This window comes from Felis catus, chromosome D3 (genome assembly GCF_018350175.1).
Source record: "Felis catus isolate Fca126 chromosome D3, F.catus_Fca126_mat1.0, whole genome shotgun sequence".
NCBI classification, from domain to species: Eukaryota; Metazoa; Chordata; class Mammalia; order Carnivora; family Felidae; genus Felis; species Felis catus.
Genome location: NC_058379.1, coordinates 92,338,005 through 92,361,653, shown reverse-complemented (window position 1 = coordinate 92,361,653; position 23,649 = coordinate 92,338,005). Strand labels below are relative to the sequence as shown.

At 44.8% G+C, this 23,649-nt stretch overlaps 1 long non-coding RNA gene across 1 annotated transcript; it reads left to right on the top strand.

The window, feature by feature from the left end:
* The first annotated feature begins 7,584 nt into the window (after positions 1-7,584).
* On the top strand, positions 7,585-23,371 carry LOC123381410. Its single transcript, XR_006588325.1, has 3 exons — positions 7,585-7,698; positions 16,519-16,651; positions 23,163-23,371. It is a non-coding gene; the product is annotated as an uncharacterized LOC123381410 (long non-coding RNA).
* Positions 23,372-23,649: the final 278 nt, after the last annotated feature.

Below are 23,649 nucleotides of genomic sequence, written 5' to 3'. Positions count from 1 at the left end.
GGACAGTGTGTGTGTGTGTGTGTGTGTGTGTGTGCGCGCGCGCACATGTAGGGTTTTTCAACAGTTTAAAGATAGCCAACCTGGAAAAGAAAGCCCAGGTTTTATGACCCTAGAAAGTGATTCAACTCTGCTTGTCCCCACATCCCCAGTCCTCATCTCGCAAATAGGGATAGTTGCACGAGCGACTTCATGGTTTGGGAAGAACTGGTTGAGTTAACCCATGGAAAGCCCTTGGAAGAGTGCCTGGCATATGGAAAATGCTCAGCATTGGTTAGTGTATGTTAAAATTAAGTTCTGAGAGAAATTTGAACATGCATTTCTTTAGATCAGATGAATTACCATGGTTTGGCTGGACTTGTATAGGAAATATATATGAAATACGTGTAATATGTGTACATGCACACACATGCACACACACACACACACACACACACACACACACACACTACTGGAGTTAGTACCATTTTCATCACAATTTTAAATGTAGCATCACCTGCAGCCAGTAAGCAGCAGGTTGGACATAAATTGATATAATCAGACTGTAAGTCTGTGCCCTTATATCATGTATAAGTAAGAAAACACAGTATTAATAATAACAGCACATGACAAATTTGTACAAGACAAGGCTTTTAATTTTCTTTAACATACCTTTGCAATGGTTACCTTATTTGATGCAACTGAGAAAATAATAAGTGTTTAAATAATTTGAGATTCAGATGATGTGAGTGAGGTTAATTCTTTTAAAAAATTTTTTTAATGTTCATTTATTTTTTTGGGGGGGGGACAGGGACAGAGAGAGAGGGAGACACAGAATCCAAAGCAGGCTCCAGACTCCAAGCTTTCAGCACAGAGCCCGATGCGGGGCTCAAACTCACGAACTATGAGATCATGACCTGAGCCGAAGTTGGACGCTCAACCGACTGAGCCCCCCAGGCGCCCCCAGTGTGACGTTAATTCTACAAATGAAACCATAAGATCCAAAAGTAAGTCATCTGAATTTTGCATTGCCACTTCTGCTCTTCCTTTTTCCTACTATTCACCCTTGAGCCATTTCATGTGACAGAGGAAAGAGAAGGAAAGGAAGGTAGGGAAAACGTCAGGTTTTATATTGCATTGGTAATGGTTCTTCCTATAAGAAACTCGGTTTTTGACCCAGTGACCATTATTTGCCTACTGTGCTCATGACACCGTAGTGACTGTCTGCATTTCCGGGCTAAGAATGTCATCCAGTTCTACCATTTCCCCATACCCTACATTTCCTTGTAAGAGTTATTTTTCCTTTCTTTTAATGTGGGGGTGAAAACATATCACTTTCTCTGCGTGGCTTAAGAGGACCTGAGAAAACTATATAAGTTGTCAAAAAGTATGTAAGTATCGTGTGCTCCTCACCGGAGAACTGAAGCTTTCGCTTTATATCAACAGCTCTCTGCTCCTTTACTGATTTTGAGAATCAGGGCCACCTCGAGGACAGAAGCGGTGGCGTCTTGCTCATTGTATCCTTAACCCTGAGCAGAGTGGCCGGCAGTCACTAGCACCTCCAGATGGGCGTGTATTTGAACTACAGCCTATCTGAGGAGAACTGCCCATTCTCCATTTTGATAGAAGTCAATACCGAGAAATGAGATTGGATATCAAATCAACATCAGAGAACCATGGGCGTTAAGTTCATGTTCTGATCTCCTGAGGCTAGTAAAGGGTAGACCATGGTTTAAATAGATGTTTAATGTGAACAGATGGTTGGTTTCTATATATTAATAACTCACGAATCCTCCCCCTAAACCTAAAACACAACCAAATATGTGACCTCAGGGGCACCTGGGGGGCTCAGTCAGTTAAGCGTCCAACTCTTGGTTTTGGCTCAGGTCATGATCTCACAGTTCATGCAGTCGAGACCCACGCTGGGCTCCACGCTGACAGCATGGAGGCTGCTTGGGATTCTCTCTCTCTTCCTCTCTCTCTTCCCTCCCCCCCCCAAAAAAAATAAATAAACTTTAAAGAAATATTGAGGTGAACTCAATGTAACTGAACTAGTCATAAATGAAGTTTGAAGGAATATCGATTCTTTTAATCTCTTCCCATCATGGTTATGAAAGTTGTTCTTTATTCGTTGTCTCTTTTCGAATTAAAATTGCATGCCATCTACCTGGGACCTGGCATCTGTGAATTAGAAAAAAGCCTGTTCTTTTCCTTTCCGTAAGTTGATTTTTCTCAAAAGGTGGGAAAATTCTGAATACTTGTGGGGGGTGTTTTACATCTAAGTAGTTACCAGTCTTCGATAACTTTGGATAATGGTATTTGTCACGGAAAAGTATTACATGTGCAGAGAGAGGACCCTGTGATTGTAGAGCAGTGAGGCCAAATCGAACACCTCAGAAACAATGCACTAATCAGCAAAAGGTGGGTTGGGAAGGCAGACGAGCATGAGGGGCGCTTGCAGATTGAGGCCACACTCACAACCGCAAACGTGGCAAACGCATCCTGAGTTAGAGGACGCGATGGGGGAGAATTACCACCAGGAGAGTGATGGATATTTCCTGTATGGAACTGAGTAAATATGAAGCCTCTGAGTTGGTTGTTGTATATATTCTTTTTCCTTCGTTTTCTTAATTCTACATACAGATGGTTTTACGTATGGCCACAGACCACTCTAGAAAGAAATAAGAATTTAAATTGCTTTTTTGAATGTTTGGACATCCTTTCTATCTTCTCTGGGGAGACGTTCATTTACAAAGCAGCCTAAATGATGTGTCGTGTTATGTATTATTGATGAAAATAATAGTGACAGAACCAAAGAGTTTGTTTATGACCAGAGGTGGGATATGTGCAGTGAAAAATTTGCTACCCCTCATGAGTTAGGTCAAATGGAGTTAAGTTTTTTTTTTCTATTTATAATATTCAAATTATATGGATTATTTAATTTGAGGAAGCACGACTTTGCAAATATAATTCCTACGCCAGATGCAAAACCTTACCCCTTCGCCAGTGATCTGAGCAGCACCCAGGGTGTGTGGAATTATCACCTGGAGAAGCACATTTAGTCATTTTTCGACTTTGATCTATCAATTTCACTAAGCTCTGAAGCAGAGAGAATACAAAATAATATTTTAAGGAAATTTGATTCTTGTGGCTGTTGTGCTTCCGTATACATAAATTACCCTTAAACCACAGTGGTTATTGAAATAAAAAAATCCATTTCCCTTCCATTGACAGTTCCTTTGGGGGGCAGGGAGGTTTCCTTCACCGAGCTGGATAAGCAAAATTGCCTGTGACACCAATGTGATTATTACAGTCGTGCTTTTTATTTTTAATATTTTCCTCTTGACAGATTTATTTCTTTTCAAATCAGAAATATTTCTTCTTAGCAAAGAATATATAGCCCCCTTATATTTTCTGATACTGAAAATTACCAGATGCCAAGCTGTGAACATAAGGAAATTGAAGACCTTTGAGGGTGACCTTAAGAACCACAAAGGTGGAGAATTGTGATATAGTGGTTTAGGCAATTTCATTGTAGCTGCTTGGTTCGTGAAAAATGAGAAATAGGTTTTCTATTACTAAATATAATGAATTTCCTTTCTACCCTGTCACAAATTGTCAAACTTCATTAAATGGAAGAAAGATCTGGACCAAACATTTATGGAGGGGTGGTATGAATATCCACGTTGTACGGTGGATAAAAGCCATATAATCTTAGATAACTGCTTGGTTTCAGCCTGAAATTTTAAACTAATGAAGTTAGTCAATGAGGTCGTACTGGACACACTTGGACCTATAAATAGAATATTCTTAAATGCCCTGCACTAACGTTATATATGCATATGTTATGTCACATAGATTAAATATTACATCGAAGTGGTTCCACGAAGAGGTTAATCATTTTCTAGGAAACCACAGGGGTTTTATTGAGTACCTGTCATGAAACAACACCGACAATTTCATGGGTAATTACATACGATCCGATGATCTATAATACTGTAAGGAAGGAAGAAATGACAATGTTAAGTACCTGGTCACCAGCTGATATATGCCATTTTACTTAAAGGTCAATAATGTCCAGTGAGTTAGAATACTTGTATCATCATCTTTGTGTTCCATATGCTCTCAAGGTTTGCAAATTAGCCTCAGTGAAAATAAAGCTTCATAGTTACTTTTGGCCACTTCATCCCTCCAGAAATATTACGTTTTGTTGTTAACTTTCCATCTCCTGTGTGATCACCTCCTAAGACGGAAAGAATGGGACTGGAATTAGATGACCCGATTCCCATCCCTGGTCTGTCTGTGACCACCTTGCCAAGATTCTTAGAGCCCCAGCCTCCTCCTGCAAAACATAGGGGAAGGACAGGGCCTTTTTCTTACTCGAAGGACAAATGAAATATTGGCAGGTGCTCCTCTCAAGGTTCCTGGCACCTAGGGAACCTTCACACGTCTGATGGGTGTAGACACATTTTAACTGAAATCAGAAGGAGTAGAGGAATGGGAGAATTTTACCCAAACAGTATTGAAAAGCAGATTTAATAGAGCCGTTCAGATAACCACTAATTCTCAGAAAATGATAACGTAGAAGACTATTGTTACTCTTGGACAGCTAACAACTAAGAAGTGTTTGGTTATATGACAGTCATGAGAGGCTGGGAAGAAACTGATGATGTCCCTCAACTACGAGTTATGCAATGGATGTCACGTGCAACTCAAATATGTGAGCGTTATACTTTCCTAAAGGTAGGTAGTAAAAAGTCTAGAGGAAACATCAAGTTGGCTCCATATCTAAATGCTCTGAAAGACAAGACAACCTATGAGACAAAGAGACACAGAGAGAGAGAGAGAGAGAGAGAGAGATACAGACAGAGACAGAGAGACAGAGAGACAGAGAAAAGAGAGAAAGAAGGAAAACGAGAAAGGAAAGTTATAAATATTGAAATGTTAGAATACATACAACACAAATGAATGGAAAGTAAGGGAGAGCTGTCCAAAGAAATCAACAAGGCAACAAAAAGACATTTATTTTGTACACAGAGTTTAAAGAGGCGGATTTCATAAACATCGTTTCATCTGATCCACAAATGAGACATGAGCATTTATAGCATTTTACAGACAAGATCACAGAGACTCGGAGAAGCTCGGCTCATCCCAGGGCACACAGACGAGCCACGGTTAGAACAATCGACCGTGCATTCATCTGATGCCAGACCCAGTAGCCTTCAATGTGTTATCTTCAAATTAAAAAAAAGAGAAGGTATACAGAGGGGCACAAAATTAAAAATACATTCCAAATTTTTCTACTGATATATCCAGTCCCGCCATCCATATAGTTAAGCATCCAGTAAATTCTAGAAGCGGAGACTGTCAATTAGCAGCAATGTCAGGAGCTGGAGCTGTATATCCAGTCGGACCCAATTTCAGGATTTGGATACTGACATTAGGATATTTATGAGTCTTTCAGTACCAATAACAGAGGCACCTGCTTAGCATTTTAAAATTTTTATTTATTGTGTTATCTTTCTCTCCTACTGGACACTGGAACATTCTCCCTAAAAGACAGCCTCAGACAAAGGGCCCTGAGGTTCATGACCCTGTCTCCCTAATTCTCATTCCTAATTTGCCTACCTCACTCCACCAAGCACCTGTTTTTAAACACACCCCCCGTTCCCCGCCCCGACATCCCCCTGCTCAAATTGGTGGCTGGCTTCATAACAAGAGGTTGGAGGGGTTCCCTCTTCTTCACTATTTGGAAAAATTTTGAGAAGGGGTGTCATTCTTCATTCAGTGTTTGGTAGAATTCACCTGTGAAGCCAACTCTTCTTGGACTTGTCCTTCTGACACGTTTCTGATAATGATGCCGTCTCCTTATTTGTTATTGGTCGGTCAGTTTTGCCATTTCTCCATGATTCAGTCTTGGTTTTATGCATTTATTGGTATTATCCAGGAATTTACCCCTTCCTTCCAGGTTGTCCAGTTGGCTGGCAGGCACTTTGTCATAATAGTCTTCTATGACCCTTGTGTCCCTGTGGTGTCATCTGTAATGTCTTCTCTTTTATTTATGACCTTGTTCACCCGAGTTCTTTCTTTTTCTCTTGGTAAGTCAAGCTAGAGGTTTGTCAAGTTTGTTTACTTTTTCAAAAATCCAATATTTTCTGTTTTCCCTGGTTCTTTTTCATTTATTTCTTCCTTGATGTTTGTTTTTTCCTTCCTTCTCTAATACTTTCTTTGTTCCTCTTTTTCGAGTTCCTTCGGTATACCGTTAGTCCATTTACTTCCGTTTTTTTTCTTAATGTAGGTGTTTATGACCATAAACTTCCCTCTCACTGCTATAGTTGCTGTATCCCATAAGTTTTGTTACATTTTGTTTCCACTGTCATTTATTTCAAGACCTTTTTTGATTCCTCTTTCAACTTCACCTTCGAACCATCGGTTATTCGGGAGCGTGTTGTTTAATTTCTATATACTTGCGAATTTTACAGTTTTCCTCCCGTGACTGACTTCTAGTTTCGCACTGTTGTGCTCAGAAAAGATTCCTGATATGATTTCTATTTAAATCTTCTTAAATAATAAGATAAATCATTAAATAACAAGATAATCTTGTGTGTGATCTAATATATCGTCTCTCCTGGCATATGTTCCGTGTACGCATGAGAAGAATTTGAATCCTGCCACAGTTAGACGAAATATTCTGTATCTTCCAGTGAGCTCCATTTGGTCTAAAGTATAACTCAAGTACCAAAATTTCCTTACTGATATTTTTGTCTGGATGGCCCACCCTTTGTTGCAAATCAGGTGTTAAAATTGCCTCCTGTCATTATATTGTCTGATTTCTCACTTTAGATTTGCTATAATTTGCTGACTAGATTTAGGTGCTTCGCATTGGGTGCATATCTAATTGTTATATCCTCCTAATGAATTGACTCCTTCATTTTGTATATAATGACCTTGTTTGTCTCTGGTTACAGTTTTTTGTTGTTGTTTTACTTAAAGTCTATTTGCTCTGACATAAGTATAAATACTACACCTACTTTACCTTTCCGTTGTGGTTGTCATGAGGCTTTCAGGAAGCATCTTATGGAGATTTTAAGCTGGTAACAACTTTGATTGCATACAAAAATGTGACCCTTTTAGGCCCCCTGCCTTTTATGTTTTTATCACACATTTCACATCTCTTTATATTGCACACCTATTAAAATTATTGTAGTGATAGTTATTTTTAATACTCTTGTCCTTTAACTTTTGCACTAGAGATAAATGATTAAGACACCACCATTGGAGAGTATCAGAGTATTGTGAATTTGACAATGTCCTTACCTTACCAGTGAGTCGGACGTATTGTTTAAGATTTATTTATTTTTTAGAGAGAGAGACAGACGGAGACAGAGCATGAGTGGTGGAGGGACAGAGAGACAAGGAGACACAGAATCCAAAGCAGGCTCCAGACTCTGAGCTGTCAGACACAGGGCTTGAACCCATAAACCATGAGATTGTGACCTGAGCCAAAGTCAGATGCTTCACCAACTGAGCCACCCAGGTGCCCCTACCAGTGTATTGTATATTTAACATGTTTTCATGTCACTGATTAGCATCCTTCCATTTCAGCTGGAAGAACCCCTTGCAACATTTCCGGTAAGGTGGGTCTCGTGATGAACTCCCTCAGCTTCCATTTGTCTGAGAAAGACTTTCTATCTCCTTCATTTTGAAGTATAACTTTCCCAGGTAAAGTATTCTTGGTTGGCAGTTTGTTTGTTTGTTAGTTAGTTGATTAGGTAGTTAGTTAGTTAGTTAGTTAGTTATTTTTGCATTTTGAATACGTCATGCCATTCCCTCCCACTTGCAAAGTTTCTGCTGAGAAATCTGCTGATAGCCGATGGGGTTTCCCTCATCTGTGAGAAAATTATTTTTCTCTTGTTGCTTTTAAATCCTTTTTTTTCTTTGATTTTGGACAACTGTATTATAGTTTCTAAAGCATAATTATTTGGGGCACCCGAGTGGCCCCGTCGGTTAAGCGTCCAACTTCAGTTCAGGTCACGATCTCGCAGTCCATGGGTTCGAGCGCCGCATCGGGCTCTGTGCTAACAGCTCAGAGCCTGGAGCCGGCTTTGGATTCTGTGTCTCCTTCTCTATCTGCCCCTCCCCTGCTCGCACTCTGTCTCTCTCTGTCTCTCAAAATTGAATACACGTTAATTTTTTCAAATAAAATAAATATAAAATATAAAATAAAATAAAATGGAATAATTGCTTTAAATAAGCCCTCTGTCTCTTTCTCCCTCACTTCTTCTCCTGGAACTCTCACAGTGTGTAAGCTAGTTCTTTTCGTGGCGTCCGTAGACTTTCTCCACTTTTTTTCTTTTTGCTCCTCTGACTGGATAGTTTCCAATGGGCCGTCTTTGAGTTCACTGTCCTCTCCTCCGCTTGGCCGAGCCTGAAGCTCTCTATTTAACTCTTCTCGTCAGTCATCACATCTCTCCTTTCCGAGACGTGTGTTTGGTTCCCCCTCCAGTTTTGTCAAAGTTAGATGGTGCTAGGGACCTGATCGGTGACTTGGGTGGCGTGGGACGTGGCCTCTGTGGCCGGGCTTCCTGGTCACACTCCATTATTTCTTTGCATAGTTTCTCTGCAACCGCCCCTCCCAGCTCTCCTTCTGGTGTTGCCGTTACACTGTGTTGCTGGGCTAACTGTGCCTTACTTGTTGCTAAGGCTGCCCCCGTTTGCCTCTCTTGTCTTTGGATTCTATCCCAAATGACCCATCTTCAAGGTCACCGATTCTTTTTTTCTTAACTTAAATCTACGTGTCATCCCCTTAGTGAATTTTTCAACTCAGTTATGGTGCTTCTGAAAACTAGTATTTCCATTTGGTCTGTTTTTTTTTTTTTTTAATACAGTTTACATCTCCTTATATTGATAGTTTCCATTTGATGATTATCAGCAGCATCGTACAATTCTTTTTAATTTTTTAAGCATGGATCTCTTCAGTCATCAGAACATATTTCTAACTCTGTTTGGAAGTTTTTGTCTCTTAAATCTAGAGTCAGGTCTCTGTCCCGGGCAACATGCTTCGGCCTTCCCCCATGTCTAGGTTACACTCTCTTGTTTATTGAACACTTGATGATTTAGAGAATATATTGTAGGAACACTGGGTACTGACCCCTTCTGCCCCTTCTGAGGAACTTGTTAACATTGACACCTAAAAATGAAAAAAACCTGCTCAAACACATTGACAGATATAGCGATATACGGACGCTTATGTAAAAAAACAAATGTCTATCAAGTTCACATCACCTTTTCCTCTGCCATTTAAAATTAGATGAAAGGTAAATAGTGAAATCTGTGTGAGTACAGATCCCATCTAAGAACTCCCATTCTGTGTGCCATACATTGTCAGTAATGTTTTCAAAGTAATCTTGGAATAGTATTAAATTATGAAAGAGCTGAGTTTTGGAGTATCAGTAAGGCATTTGTTCATCAGAGAATTTCAAATTCAAGGATAATTAGTGCTGATCATAACTCCTGATAACCAAAGAAAGGATAAAGATTCGTGAGAGTGTAAACATGTCTCAGAGCCACTATTAACAGTGAGGTAAGAAATCAGGGGGAAAACAGTATCTGGAGATGTTCAGACTTTACTATTTCTTGGTTTCATAAAAAACAAGTTATCGTTGAGTATTAAGCTAAAATCACCAAGAGATTATGGCTGGTAAGATGGCAAACGTTTGAAATAGCTTCGAAAGCTAGGATTTTAAGAATTTTCTTTTATCTACAGGGCCCTCTAGTGGAAGCAAGGGTGCCAAACCTGAATCCGCAGAGAAATCAGGCTTTCGTTTCCCACCAATATAAAATCTGGGCTCGGGAGACCTCTCTAGAAGTAGCCAGCTTCTGGGTCATCCCTTTCTTCATCAACAATGCATTTGCTTAGGGGAAAAAAATGCCAATGTAGGTAAAAATTATAAAAGCTGATGTAATTTAGAATAAGAGATACTGTTTACATAGCAGGTAAACATATGACAATGATCTGCAGTTTTCCGGGAAATCTTTAAGTTGTAAGTTGTCTGTTGCTGAGTTTTTTTGTTGTATTTTTAAGACAAAGGATGTTAATATCACTGGGCATGCATAAATCGCCTCTCCGAAATCACTGGCTAATAAATATGCTGACCCTTTTAAAGTTATCAAATATTTGAATTTTTTGCTCAAATTTGTCTCTTAAGTTTGTCCTTGTATTTCTTTGTAACCTCTTATTGTGGAAAACTTCCAACACGCACAACATCCCGCCTATTCATTATCCGACTTCAAGAACGATCAATTCACCCATTCCATCAGCGCATAATAATTTCAAGTCTGGCTAGACTTTCTCATAAGCTAATGGATGAAAACTATTTCCGCCCCTGCTGTCCCTCTATATGCTGCCTGAAGACCAGGCGACCCTGAGTCTAGACTCAAAGCTCTCTGGAGCCTCGCTGGTCCCTCCAGCAGTGACTCACTGTGGCTGCAGGGTCTGTCCACCCTCCCCTGCGGGAGGCCTCCCATCTTGGCCAGTTGTTTCTGCAAATGCCTTTCTCCCTTGCTGCACGGAAGGACAGAGGTTGTGCCCTAGGCTGTTCTCCGCGCCCCATGTCTACTGACGTACAAAGATACCGGGCGCGCGGGGAATTTCAGAAGACCTGACCTTTGCCTCAGGGAGCTCTCAGAAGGTGTTTCTCTGCCAGCGTTAGGGCACCTGTGGGTTGTCCAAAATAGAGCTCTTTTCTCTCTGGAATCCAGTTAGGAAGAGACACTTCTTGGCAACCGGCCTCCAGCACGTCCCTTCCCTCACTACAGCATGAACTCGCGGACTCGGCAAGAGGACGTACGCCTGTCAACAAGGCTGCTGGGGGGCACAGGGGGCACACGGGCCAGGCAGGTTGCTGTAGGGTAGCGGAACCTTGCCCTCTGCCCACAGATCAGACAGAAGTAATGCTCAGAGAGGATTCCGCGGAGAGAAGATGCGTCAGCACGGAGCACGAGTCTGCAGTCAGGGCCCTAAAAAGGGAGCTGGCCTCCTTGCACAGGTGTGTGGGTGACAGAGGCAGCTCTAGACTATTCCCAAAACCACCCCACGACACTCGCCCAGCCTGTCCCGGTAGCCTTGGACCCATCACTTGAGCTTTATGGTGTCTTCTGACCCGCTGCGTGCTTTCGGCGCGGTGTGTGGATTCCATCCCTCTTAGCAAATCCCTTGCCTTCATCAAGCTCCAAGTTGAAGGGCACTTCCGGGAGATCATATTAGAGCGGAGCAGATGCCTTTGCAGGTATCCCTCTGTACTCTCCTCGCAGTGTGGAAGCCGGAAGACACAGTCCCTCGTCCCACAGTGGCCAGCCAGGCTCCTCGGAGATGCACAGGTGTGGTCGGGAGGCGAGCTCTGGCGGTGAGCGGACCCACAGGCTCCCGCTGCAGGGGGGGGCTGTGGTGGGGCCGGCACCCCCACAGCTCTCGCCCTCGGGGACCCCACTGTGGGCTATGAGGCGGTGCTGCTTCCAGACATCTGGGCCACCGTAGCGGTGACACGACCCCAACGGCTGCTTCCCAGGTTTTCCAACAGTCTTGAGAGAACTTGATGTCTATATGAAGCCTTGTTTTAAGCTTGCTTGCTTGTGGTCCTGCGATGGTTGCTGGCGAACGCACAGCTCGTTGGATCCCACTTCATAACGATCGCCACGGCTCAGGGCGCAGAACCGATGGAGGCGGGGAGGAAGGAGGGGAGAGGGGCCCGTTAGGAGGTTATCCCGGAGCCCTGGGGAGACTCCTTCACGACTTGTACTGATGTGCGGCCACAGAGCCGAGGAGGCGGACCGATTCCTGGGCGGCTGGGGGACAGAATCAGTTGGGACTGACTGGGCGTAAGGGAGGCGCTGGTTCCCAGGATGCTTCCTAGCCATCCAGATAAAGCAACTGAACAGGCGACTGCTTGCCACCGAGATAATGGATGATTAATTCAGCCTCAGACGTGGACTGTGAATTCAAGGTTTCATCGAGTCTTGCAAGTGGACAAGTCATCTAGATCGTGCAATACGCCCAGTTTTGCAGCTCAGGGGAGAGGTCAGGATGTGATAAACACCCGAGAATTATCATCAGGTGAAGGCGGGCGCAGTGGAGAAGGGTAAGCGTAGACAGAGAGACGGTGGCCAGCGGGCTCCCGTGTCATCAGTCCAAACAGACTGTTCTTGTGTTGGTTTTCGTTCTTCCAACTTCCCGTCTTGTCTCCGTCTGCCTTTATCGCCGTAATCCGCTATCCATACCGTTGGCCGCTACACTTTCTGAAACTCTTTTCCTTCCTCCGGTCCCTCCTCAGCATTTGACGAGTCCCCCGAGGTTAACTCAGAAGGTTTGCTTGCTCTACGCGCCACCGAAGGGCTGGTCTTGCACAGGGTTCTGAGCCCCGCTTGCACCTGCCGCGGCCTCCAGACCAGCACCGACTCACCTGTGTTCACCCTCCGCCCAGTCACTGGCTCACCCGTGCCGGACAGAGCACAGCCCGCAGCGGCAGTAAGACATGGGGCTTGTCACAGACCGGGGCTGGCATCGGTGACTCGGGGTGGGGTGCAGGGAACGCGCAGGGGGCGATGGCAGTCATTCTGCCTCCAGCGGAAGGCCCCGGGCAGGACCCAGGCGGTGAGGCAGTTGCTGGCTCTGGTCAGCAAAGGGGGGCCGTCTGGGCTGATGCTCCGGGTCCCGTCCTGCTGGGACCAGACCAGCCCCAGCTCCCAGCCTGCCGTAGACTCTGCCGGGCCACGCACCTGCCGTGGCTCACTTGCCTCCTGTGCGCGAGGCACTCCGAGTAGCCTGTCCAGCCTCGTTCTGTCACCGCCCCTCCCTGCCCGGTGTTCAAAGTCTGTGAGTCCCAGAGAGAAGGACTCACACAGTTACTCCCAAGACTCTCCGGCACAGCAACGGCCTCTGGAAGGGCAGCCTGCCGACACCGGCTTTCCTGGCTTCCCAAGCGCGGTGCGCACCTTCAGACCCCATGGTGCGGGCAGCCGGGGCCCCATCTGGCGGGCTTGCTCCTGGCCTCCGTGCCTGAAATACTTCTGCTCGTTGTGCATGGCCTCATGATGTACTCCTCATATCCAACTTCGTCCAGCAGAAGTCAGCTGCTCTCCCCCACGTCCAGCCCCGGATCCACACCTCTGCATTGTTGGAGACATGTTGTTAATCCCGTGTCCCTAGTCCTCCGTCCTGGGAATGTGAGCCCTCGGCAGGGGCGGGGGAAGGGGGGGAGGGCAGTGCCACCGTGCCCAGGAAGCCCTCCCGGCCTGAACACACCCTCTCCTACCCCAGCCTTGGAATGAACCCTAACTTCCCCTGACTTCCTCTTGGTCCTTTTTGCTTAACAATGAAGTAACGGACTGTGTGTAAGGCGTCATTTTATATTTTACAGTATTTAACCCTGATGTTTAAAACATATTAAATACCTAATAAGTACAATACTCCATATTAAAGACGTGTCAATGCATTACATCAAATGTCACTTTTGACCATACGTTTCACCCTGTGTGATGATAACAAGGCTTCACCGGGTTATCTCGATTCTCCTGAAGGTACAAGTGTCTTCTCTGTCATCAACAAATGGCACCGATAGTCAGTATACATGTGGCTCTTAGTTTATTTTCTGATACGTTGTATGTTTATATTCTTAGAAAGATTAATAAAGGCCACTCTCTTTGGGACTGGGAATAGATTTTTCTGGAAGCTGAATAAAACCTACAAGTACGTTTGTCAAGTGCCCCGAGCCAGCAGATGGCAGTAGTTTCACATGGTTTTGGAGTGAAGGCCCCGGCGTGATTAAACCGGAGGTGAAGTTGCCTTTTTCCAGAAAGCTTCAATGCCATTCATACCACAGTTGACTTTTCTAGTGGAATTAGAACAAACTATAGACCAGCGCTCGTCAAACCACCACCTAATTGTTATTTGTTCAATTTCCATTGTTGGGAATGAAATTAAATGATCAAAACCCACCGATGTGCTAACTTTGCGATATTTACCATTAGCGTCTGCGTGAAGTCGTGTTATCTATCGCCCAGGCACGTGGACCGCACGCAACAATGCAGGCCAGAGTCGTTCCCAAATCTACTGTTTATGCCAACACGGAGATGCAGTTGTGTGTCATATGCGATTTGGGGGAATAATCATTCAAATAATACGTCCTGGGTATTCCAAGAGTTCTAGGTAGTCTTGCTGTGATCATTTGTCTCCTTCATGATGTCTTAATAATCAAATAATCTTGACAAAGTGTAAGATTTATTATAATGGAGCAGTTAACGCACATCGTAAAAATATTTGGTAACGACTGTGCCGCCGTGTTCTTGAAGACCTTGCCCCTTCCCTGGACTGTGCTGGGTCCGTGCGGCCCATAATTCCTTCTCAACCTCCCGGAAGAGTGCCCACCACCCCCAAAACGTCAGCACTCATAAGCCTTAGTTCTAGTTTTGTCTTCATCTGTGTGCCTTCCCTGGTACATATGTCTTCCCCAGCTTGGTTACCAGCTTAAATCAAATCAGATCAATTTTTTTTTAAATCAGTTCATATTTGGGGCGCCTGGGTGGCGCAGTCGGTTTAAGCGTCCGACTTCAGCCAGGTCACGATCTCGCGGTCCGTGAGTTCGAGCCCCGCGTCGGGCTCTGGGCTGATGGCTCGGAGCCTGGAGCCTGTTTCCGATTCTGTGTCTCCCTCTCTCTGCCCCTCCCCCGTTCATGCTTTGTCTCTCTCTGTCCCAAAAATAAATAAACGTTGAAAAAAATAATAATAAATAAATAAATAAATAAATCGGTTCATATTTTCCCCCAGCAATTAAGAATATTTTCTATTGGGAGGGGTTTATCATAACTCTAGTTGCCACACGACCAGACACAGAAAATCTTATTATTTTTAACCTGTCGATCTGATCAGAGATATAAATAAAGTAATTGTCTTAAATTTATTTTTCTTTGTCTATGTAGAGCTTTAACATCTTTCCATGGGCTAACTGAGCCCTTATCTGTTTGAATGCATATAGTATTTTAATATATCTTTGTCACATTGAAATTAAAACAAAATCCATAGTTGGTTAAACAGATAAGTAGTGAACTTGACGATGAATCTGAACACATTTCTAAGACTAAAACACAAAAGAAATAAAGGCAGGGGGAGACAGAATAAGGCTGAGGTCCAAAGACACAGAGGCCAGAGTGAGGGTGCCCAACACATCTAGTCAGAGCTACCGTAGGTGTTAATGGGGAAGATGGAAATGGGGCAGAGATTATATTTCCAAGAATAATGCTGAGAGCATTCCAGAATTAACAAAAATATTAATTTTTGATGTATCCAAAATACTACCTCACTGGATAAAGCAGAAAAAAATGCACAACCAAAGACTTAATGAAACTTCAGAAGACCCCAATCCCCCAAATAAAGGTCTTAGTAGAGCTTGAAAGAAAAGACAGTTTTCCTGTGCCCGACAGCTGGCTTCTCCACAGTGAATACGGAAGTTAGGTCCCAGTGTAATAGCGTCGTTAAAATACTCGGCAGAGTGACTATCGGCCTACGATTCTAAACCCAAAGAGACGGAATGATGAAGCAAGCGTGAAATAAGTATGTTTTCTGGCCACAAAAATGGAGACCATTAGCTGCCATAAACACCCTAGAAGTGCAAGTGTCGTCTGTCCTCCAGGAAGAAGATACATGAGGACCGTGATCAAAGAAGGTGAAAACCTTGCAGGCGAATAAACACCAGGCTCAAAGTTGTAGTGACGTCTTTGCCACACCGACTAGGATGGCCGTTGACAGTGAGTCCCGCGTTTGGATCGCTAAGTGTCCCGCAAGGACAGAAGAGCTCTGGGCAGTGCCTGGTCCCGCTCCATGCTGCAAACAGGTCCCCACTGGGAACCACGCCTGTGAGCAGACCAACCTGAGCGGACCGAGCAGGCTCAGCCGTACTGGATTTCTGAGGCTGGAGCAAAGCGAATGCGTAGACAACTGAAAAGCGCATCAATCAGGGGAGCAAATTTATGCAGTGCTCCCTAGGGCCTCTATGTGGGAGGAGAGAAAAAGTATTTTCCGATAGGGGAAGAGTCCGCCACTGCATCACAGGAGGTCCTAGATTCAGTTCTGTGAAAGACAGGCAGCAGTGAACGCTGTGAGGCAGCTAGCGTCCGGGTTACTATATTACTTATTCGTTACTATTCGTTACTATTACTGTTTCGTATACTATTTCGTTACTATTTCGTTACTATTCATTCTTTACTATTCGTTACTATGTTACTTATTTTTCTTAATTTCCACACATCTGTGTCCTTATGTCTCACATATGCATTATCTAAATACTAAAAACTGTAGTTTCCATCTCTGTGTGTGTGAGTGTGTGTGCGTATGGTGTAATTAAATTGTACAAAGTGGTTTGGAAATCCATTCTGATTCATTGTCTTTGTTGATAAATGTGAACTTCCTGCTACATTTACCTGTTGTATTCTACCTTTGTCCCACTTTCTGCTTCTTTTTGTGCTCATAGTTTGCTTTTTTTAATCCTTCAGGTTGAAAAGGTACATGCTGCTTGTTTTATCTGAAAGACACGCTGTGTAATCTCACCACATATAAGACATCCTATAACTAATCATCATTCTCTTCCTGAAAATATGAGAATATAATCGCCTCCTCCCGGCTCAGGTATTGTTGTTAGTATTTCAGTTCTCTTATTTATTTATTTATGTATTTATTTATTTACTGAGAGAAAGAGAAAGAGAGCGCTCTATTTTTTAGAGGGAGAGAGAATCCCAAGCGGGCTCTGGGTTCAGTGCGGAGCCCAACGCGGGGCTCGATCCCACGACCCTGGGATCATGACCTGCACTGAAATCAAGACCCAGACGCTCAACCGACTGAGCCACCCAGGTGTTCCACTCCTTTTAAAAATAGAATTGTTTGGGGCGCCTGGGTGGCGCAGTCAGTTAAGCGTCCGACTTCAGCCAGGTCACGATCTCGCGGCCCGTGAGTTCGAGCCCCGCATCAGGCTCTGGGCTGATGGCTCGGAGCCTGGAGCCTGTTTCCGATTCTGTGTCTCTCTCTCTCTGCCCCTCCCCCGTTCATGCTCTGTCTCTCTCTGTCCCAAAAATAAATAAACATTGAAAAAAAAATTAAAAAAAAATTAAAAAAAAAATAAAAATAGAATTGTTTGACACAGAAAACGGTTCTTTATCTTTACCGATCTATTCACTATTTTCCTTGCTTGTCATTCCTCCTTGTTTCTCAGACCATCTAACTGCCAAGTGCTTCTTTCTTTTACAGGTAATTTCTTTACGAATCGCTTTAGAAAAGATTTATTTTTATAAACTCAGTTTTCGTGGAGCTCAAAGTATTTTGTGTGAACTCAGCCTCCAGTTTCCCGTCTTTGTACCTCTAAGTGTGCCATCACTGGAACAGTGTCCCTTCTGTGAGCGTTCCCCACCTGTCTCCAGGTGCTGTAAAGTTAGGTGTCTATCGTGAGCGCCATGGGGCTTCACTAACGCGCGGAGGGATTTGGGATTGTTTGGCCTGATTTGATGTAAACTGTGCTCTCTGCACTTTAAGGCGTCGACGGCTTCCCAGACAGGGCCCAGGAGGGCCACCGGCGCCACTCTCTTCTCTAACACTGAGCAGGTGTCCCCAGCCTGCTGCCTTCCTTCCCAGGAGCCTCGCCCTTGGTCTTCCTGTCACCTTACATCTTCGTGCTGCTCTGAAACTTGGGGCGGCTTGTTTACGTCCCGCTCTCTCCCCTTTCTCGATTTCCTATTCCATCCACTGTGTTTCCACTGGGTTCCCGATGTCACTAAGCGTAGGTTGAACATTGTATACATGTATTTCACCATTTAAGATTTTTACTTCATTTTTTATGATCTTCTTGCTAAGTTCTTATATTTTTGCCCCTTGCTCATTTCACAGAGTCCATCGTTTATTGCTTTAAAAAAATTTTTTTTCAACGTTTATTTATTTTTTGGGGGGACAGAGAGAGACAGAGCACGAACGGGGGAGGGGCAGAGAGAGTGGGAGACACAGAATCGGAAACAGGCTCCAGGCTCCGAGCCATCAGCCCAGAGCCTGACGTGGGGCTCGAACTCCCGGACCGCGAGATCGTGACCTGGCTGAAGTAGGACGCTTAACCGACTGCGCCACCCAGGCGCCCCTGTTTATTGCTTTAGATATTGTACCCACTTTCTTTGTACGCGCTGTCTGAAAAGGGACTACCTGAGTTTTCTGAGGGTAAGTGTGACACCTGCTGTTTCCTCTGTCCCCCGATAGCAGTGTGCCACTCACTGTGGTGACCTCATCTGTATCTGGAGTCACCGGGGAGGCTGTGCAGGTGGACTGGGGTGACAGCAAGCCAGTGCCAGCCCCAGAACTGCTCTGGCCCCGGCAGTCCGGGCCACAGGGCCCTCACGCCTCCACCCCCAGACTGGGCTCCGTGCAGCCACGCTGTCACCTGCGTCCGTCCCCAGGATAAACCGGCTGTGCCTTGGCCGGCTCAGGCTCACACCACAAGCTTCCAGGGCTGTTTCGTGGCCGGTGTGGCCGCCTCGGTGGTTTCAGTCACTTCTGTGCATCCGGTGTTGTGTTCCTCGCGCCTGTGGCTGGGGTCTGCTCTTCCTCACTGCTGGAGGGAAGCGGTCTCAGCGCGCCATGTGACCCCGGCCTCGAGAGCTGCTGCTGGGCTCAGTTCCCTTCCTTGTCAAGGAGTCCTTCACGGAGCATCCGTGCGCATACCACGTCCGACAACGTCTGTGCGTTACCCTCAAAATAAGAATACGGTGTTAACTATGATGAAAGCTTTACCTGGAGTGACAGCTGTTTTCCACCAGCCCCGGAACCCAGTTTCTCTGTGCCTTCACGGCCTTAGTTGTCGCGTTAAAAAGTCTTATTGCCCTAACCGTCCTCCATTCCAGTTACAGGTATTTTCTCACTGTGCATTACCTGAGAGTAAATTCATCTTCATTCCTTTCTTTTGGTTTTCATTACGCTAGCTGGGCCGTTGATATCACATCTCCCATCAATTCCAGAAAATTCTCAAGAACTGTCTCCCATATGCCGCCTATCATCTCCTTCGAACATTCTCACTAAATTGATTTTGTATCTTTTCTTTGTATCCACTTTTGCTCTTGAACTCTCTCTTATATTTTGATCTCAATCACGTTTTATAGTCACACACTTTGTTGTAGGTTGTGCTGATGTGCCCCGGCTGCTCTAACAAAATACCACAGATTGGTGGGCTCGGACAACAGAAAGGTATTTCTCACGGCTCTGAGGCTGGGAGGCCAAGATCAAGGCCGTGGCCCTGGTGAGGGCTCTCCACCTGGCATGCAGATGGCCACTTTCTAGATGCGTCTCCACACACCTTTCCTGGGCTTGCACACGTGTGTTTCTCCCCTTTGATGAGGACAATGAGCCCAGCTGGAGGGCCCCTCCTCAGGACCTCAGCTAAACTTAATCACCCCCTAATGCCGCTGCACCATCAGGGCTCCACGTGGGGTGTGGTGACAGATGTCGAGTCCGCACCACAGCTGGTGTCCTTGCCCACCTCCTGCAACTCACTTGCTGTCTCTCCAGTCACTTTCTGTCATGCGACCCATCTGTTGAGTGTTTTAGTTTAGTGACTATATTTGTATTTATTTCCAGAAGGCTTTCTTCTAAGATTACGTGTGCATGTTTGTGTGCATGTAGTGCACACGAGACGATCTTTTTCACACAATCTTTTTCTCTGACGACGGGGAGATATTTTCTTTCTATTCCACACATAAACCGAGAGCTCACAGGCAGACGTCGAGGATTCCCACTTCTGATCTGGTCCTGATTTCTGCACTCAGGCAGGCTCCTGTCCCAAGCTTTGGTTCCATCAGGAGCTACAAAACAGAAGCTCTGGGTCGCCCCATCTGGAACCGCCCTCCCCGTGGGCTCGCTCTCCACCACGTGCCCATCTCCTTGCAATGCAGTCAAGACACTGGTATTGCTAATCAGCTTTTCATGTGGCTTCTAGGGAAGTCCTCTCACTTACCTATGTACGAACATGTGCTTCTTAGTGTGTGTTTTGAATATTATTTCAAAATACCCGTAGAAGGTGACGTATGACACCGGATTTTCAGTTCTGACTTTGCTCTACAGCAAGAAATACTTTTTAAATTACAATTCAGAACATAGGCACGCACACTGTGTGATGTTTTCTGATATTTTGTATTTTCTTCTCCTTCATCTGTACTCATGTGGTTGCTGTCAATCAACCTAATTTTATGACCCATTAATAGTTTTGACCCACCAGTTGAAAAGCACCGATCTCTCTGGCTGTTTTGCCGGCTTTGTTCTTAAGCAATTAGTTTGTTTACCATAGAATGGAGGTTCTCCCAGGAACAATGGACAACGGCAGTAAGGAAAATCGGCCAGTATGGGAATCCGTGTAAAGGAGCAGACAGGGAATCTCTTGCTCCATGCACGACTCATTGAAATTGGCCGGGAGGCAAAGGGTTTTCAGTTCAATTCTTGTGTTTGTGGCCAGTGTGGCTTGAAGTTTAGAGGCCATGAGGCCAAGGCTCAACCTTAAATCTTTACTCAGCCTTGAATAATAAATGCAAAAGAAAAGTACACTTCTGCTTGGGTCTTCCCACACAGTTGACATAGGGCATTGCTTAACAGAGAGGACCTGACGGGAGGGTCGGGGATCTTGACCAACATGGAAGCACTGGTCTTCGCTCGGCGGATGATGTGCGCGGCTCTTCCGGTGCCACGTGGCCTTTTGATCTTACGACACCTAAGAGAGAAAATGGACACATTTGCAGTGGGCACTGGAATAACTAGAAAAGGTTGCTCGTGATGGAAAGCGATCGGCCGTGGTTTGGGGAGCCCCAGGCACAACTCGACTGCCAAGAGCTGAAAAGATATATAGCCACATAACCCAAGTACATTCGAGACTGTGGAACATTGGTTAGGAAGTTGTGTCAGACTCCAAGTGTTACAAGCACCAGATTTATGAAGAGAACCTTACCCAGCGTTTGGGGAATGCATTTTTCTTATCCTCGAGTTAATGGCAATACGTATAGCATATAATTGTTTATGTTATAAATATAAATGTGATATAAATGCCATGTAACATAAATGTTATAAATATAAGTGTGATATAAATGCCATATAACATAAATGTAAATGTTATATATATGTCAGCTTTGTTCTAAGTGCTTCATTATCATTTATCGTTTACGACAATCTTACAAGGTGGTTACCACTACCGCTCTATCTGACAAGTGGATATATCTTACTATGAAGATAGTAAATGGTATAGATGGGATCAAGCTTTGGGTTACTGAGACCCGAGAACAGAAACTGGATCCTAGGCTGGCTACCTCTGTTGGAGCATACTTCTCACATCAAAAAAGTCCATGATGGAAATGTGCTCTTACATGTTCAAGAACTTAGAAATACTCTACTACAGAAGGTATCTTCAACAGAAGGCTTCAAGGATGCCCTTATTGGATATGAACAGACCTGCAGCTCCTCCTGGGGGCTGCCCCCTTTGTGGGTGGCTGGGAAGGGAATTGATTGAGTCTGGGACAGGCCACACACCTCATTCAGGAGCTCCCCAAATGTTGAAGTGGAACCCAACTTTGAGAACAGGTATCCTAAAGAGAGAAATTGGTGGTTGACATCCATAATAAATTGAATGTTACATTAGAACTACGTTATGTTAGGGGCGCCTGGGTGGCGCAGTCGGTTAAGCGTCCGACTTCAGCCAGGTCACGATCTCGTGGTCTGTGAGTTCGAGCCCCGCGTCGGGCTCTGGGCTGATGGCTCAGAGCCTGGAGCCTGTTTCCGATTCTGTGTCTCCCTCTCTCTCCGCCCCTCGCCCGTTCATGCTCTGTTCCTCTCTGTCCCAAAAATAAATAAACGTTGAAAAAAAAATAAAAAAAAAAAGAACTACGTTATGTTAGAAACTATTAGAAAAAAAGAAATAGGCCAATAGGAAGAGAAAGTCAGCCTATCATGGCAGTGGAACGGCTCCTGTATAAAACGTCGCCACGGGGCAGATAAAGGAGGCAGAAGTGAAGCGCAGACAAGGAGACTGTCTGCGGGTGCAGGACCCATTCCCGCAACATGATAGGGCAGGATCAAGCCATGGTGTTATGTCAGTCATGAACTCAGAGGAATCCAAGGCCACAGAAATCTGCAAGGGGGTGATCACCGAGGATAAGGCTGGGCACACGTGAGGGGTTTTTCCCTTGACTGCTTTTGCGTTCCCCACGCTTCTTTCTCTGTTTGTCTATGTTCATCAGGTCCTTCCGCCTCCCTAGCACCATAGTGAGTCAGAAGAAAATGGCAGCCAACAAGTGTAGCTGCCCATTATTAGTTATTATATGCAGCAATGGAGGAGAAAATATTGGCTGCCTCCGTAAAGATCCACATTCCACAAATACACAGGTGTCTTCACAGAAAGACAGCTCGGCTTGTGGCTACCACGAGTGATGAGAGATGGCCCCCAGCTCGGAGGGTCCAGGGCAGGTCTGAGGTGGCCCATGAACATGGCATCTGCCGTCCGGTGGGCCATGTCCCGAGTCATCCATCCACGTCTGAAAGGCAGAAGAGGAACAAAATGGCGCATTCCCTTATTCCACTTTCCCACCAACTTTGTCAGCTTGATGATATTGGGAAGAAAGTGACAGACATAATTGCAGAGGAGACTTTAAGTTTTTGTTTTATTTTTGTTTTGAATGGTTGTCTGGTTCTTTTTAGCATTTTATGCTGCTTAGTGTAATGGCGCCTGAGAGCTATTAAGACAGTCATTTGTGTCTAGATGTGAGGGAACATGGCATAATCATTTTACAGATGAGAAATCTATAATAGAAAAAAATGTGATTTGCCTAAGGTCACAAACTGAGCCAGAGCGTGAGTCTGAAGGAGTTCATCTGCACTTGTCAGAGAAGCGGCGTCCGCGTTATGGGAAATGGAAGAATGCGCATTAGCGTTCCTTGAATTGACTCAAGAATATATTCAAATTCTTATGCTTAGTCAAATATGCAGCTTGGGGAAATGAATGGGCGATTTGCGGGATTCTGCGTGAGGAAAGTAATGAGTCCAACTCTCGTTTTCCCCATAGAATTGTACATCCCCGTGTCGACGTGGTTGCCCATTTCGGAGCTAATCATCTCAAAAAATTTTTTTTTTCATTTAGGGAAGAAGTTAAACTTTTGATGAGGAAAAAAATCATAATTTCTACTGCTTTTGAAATTTTCGGAGTCTCCGTTCCAGACGTAGCAGAACTACGGCGCTGATATTCTGAAAACAGAGTACGAGCTGAAACTCTGTGTTCATCTCTTTCCCGGTTTAGTGATCAGTGTGACGGGGAGAGATTAGTATCAGCGCAATAAAATTACCATATGTTCGGAACGCACGTGTTTTGTTTTCCAGCACTCAAGTTCACGCTCCTGAATCCCTACACCCTACACCAATAATAGGTGTGACATAAACGCCTCTCCACATGGCCTGTGTGCCAAAATTCATTTCCAATTTCTGTTGCCTCCTACCTTGACTCTAGCAGGAGGGTGAGAGATGGTGTCAGAGCCAAGGAGGAGGTCACGGGCAGGAAAAAGGCGTAAGTAAAAAGTCGAGTTTACCATATACGTATTCGGGATGTTCCAAGTGCAAGAACCCAGTTATAC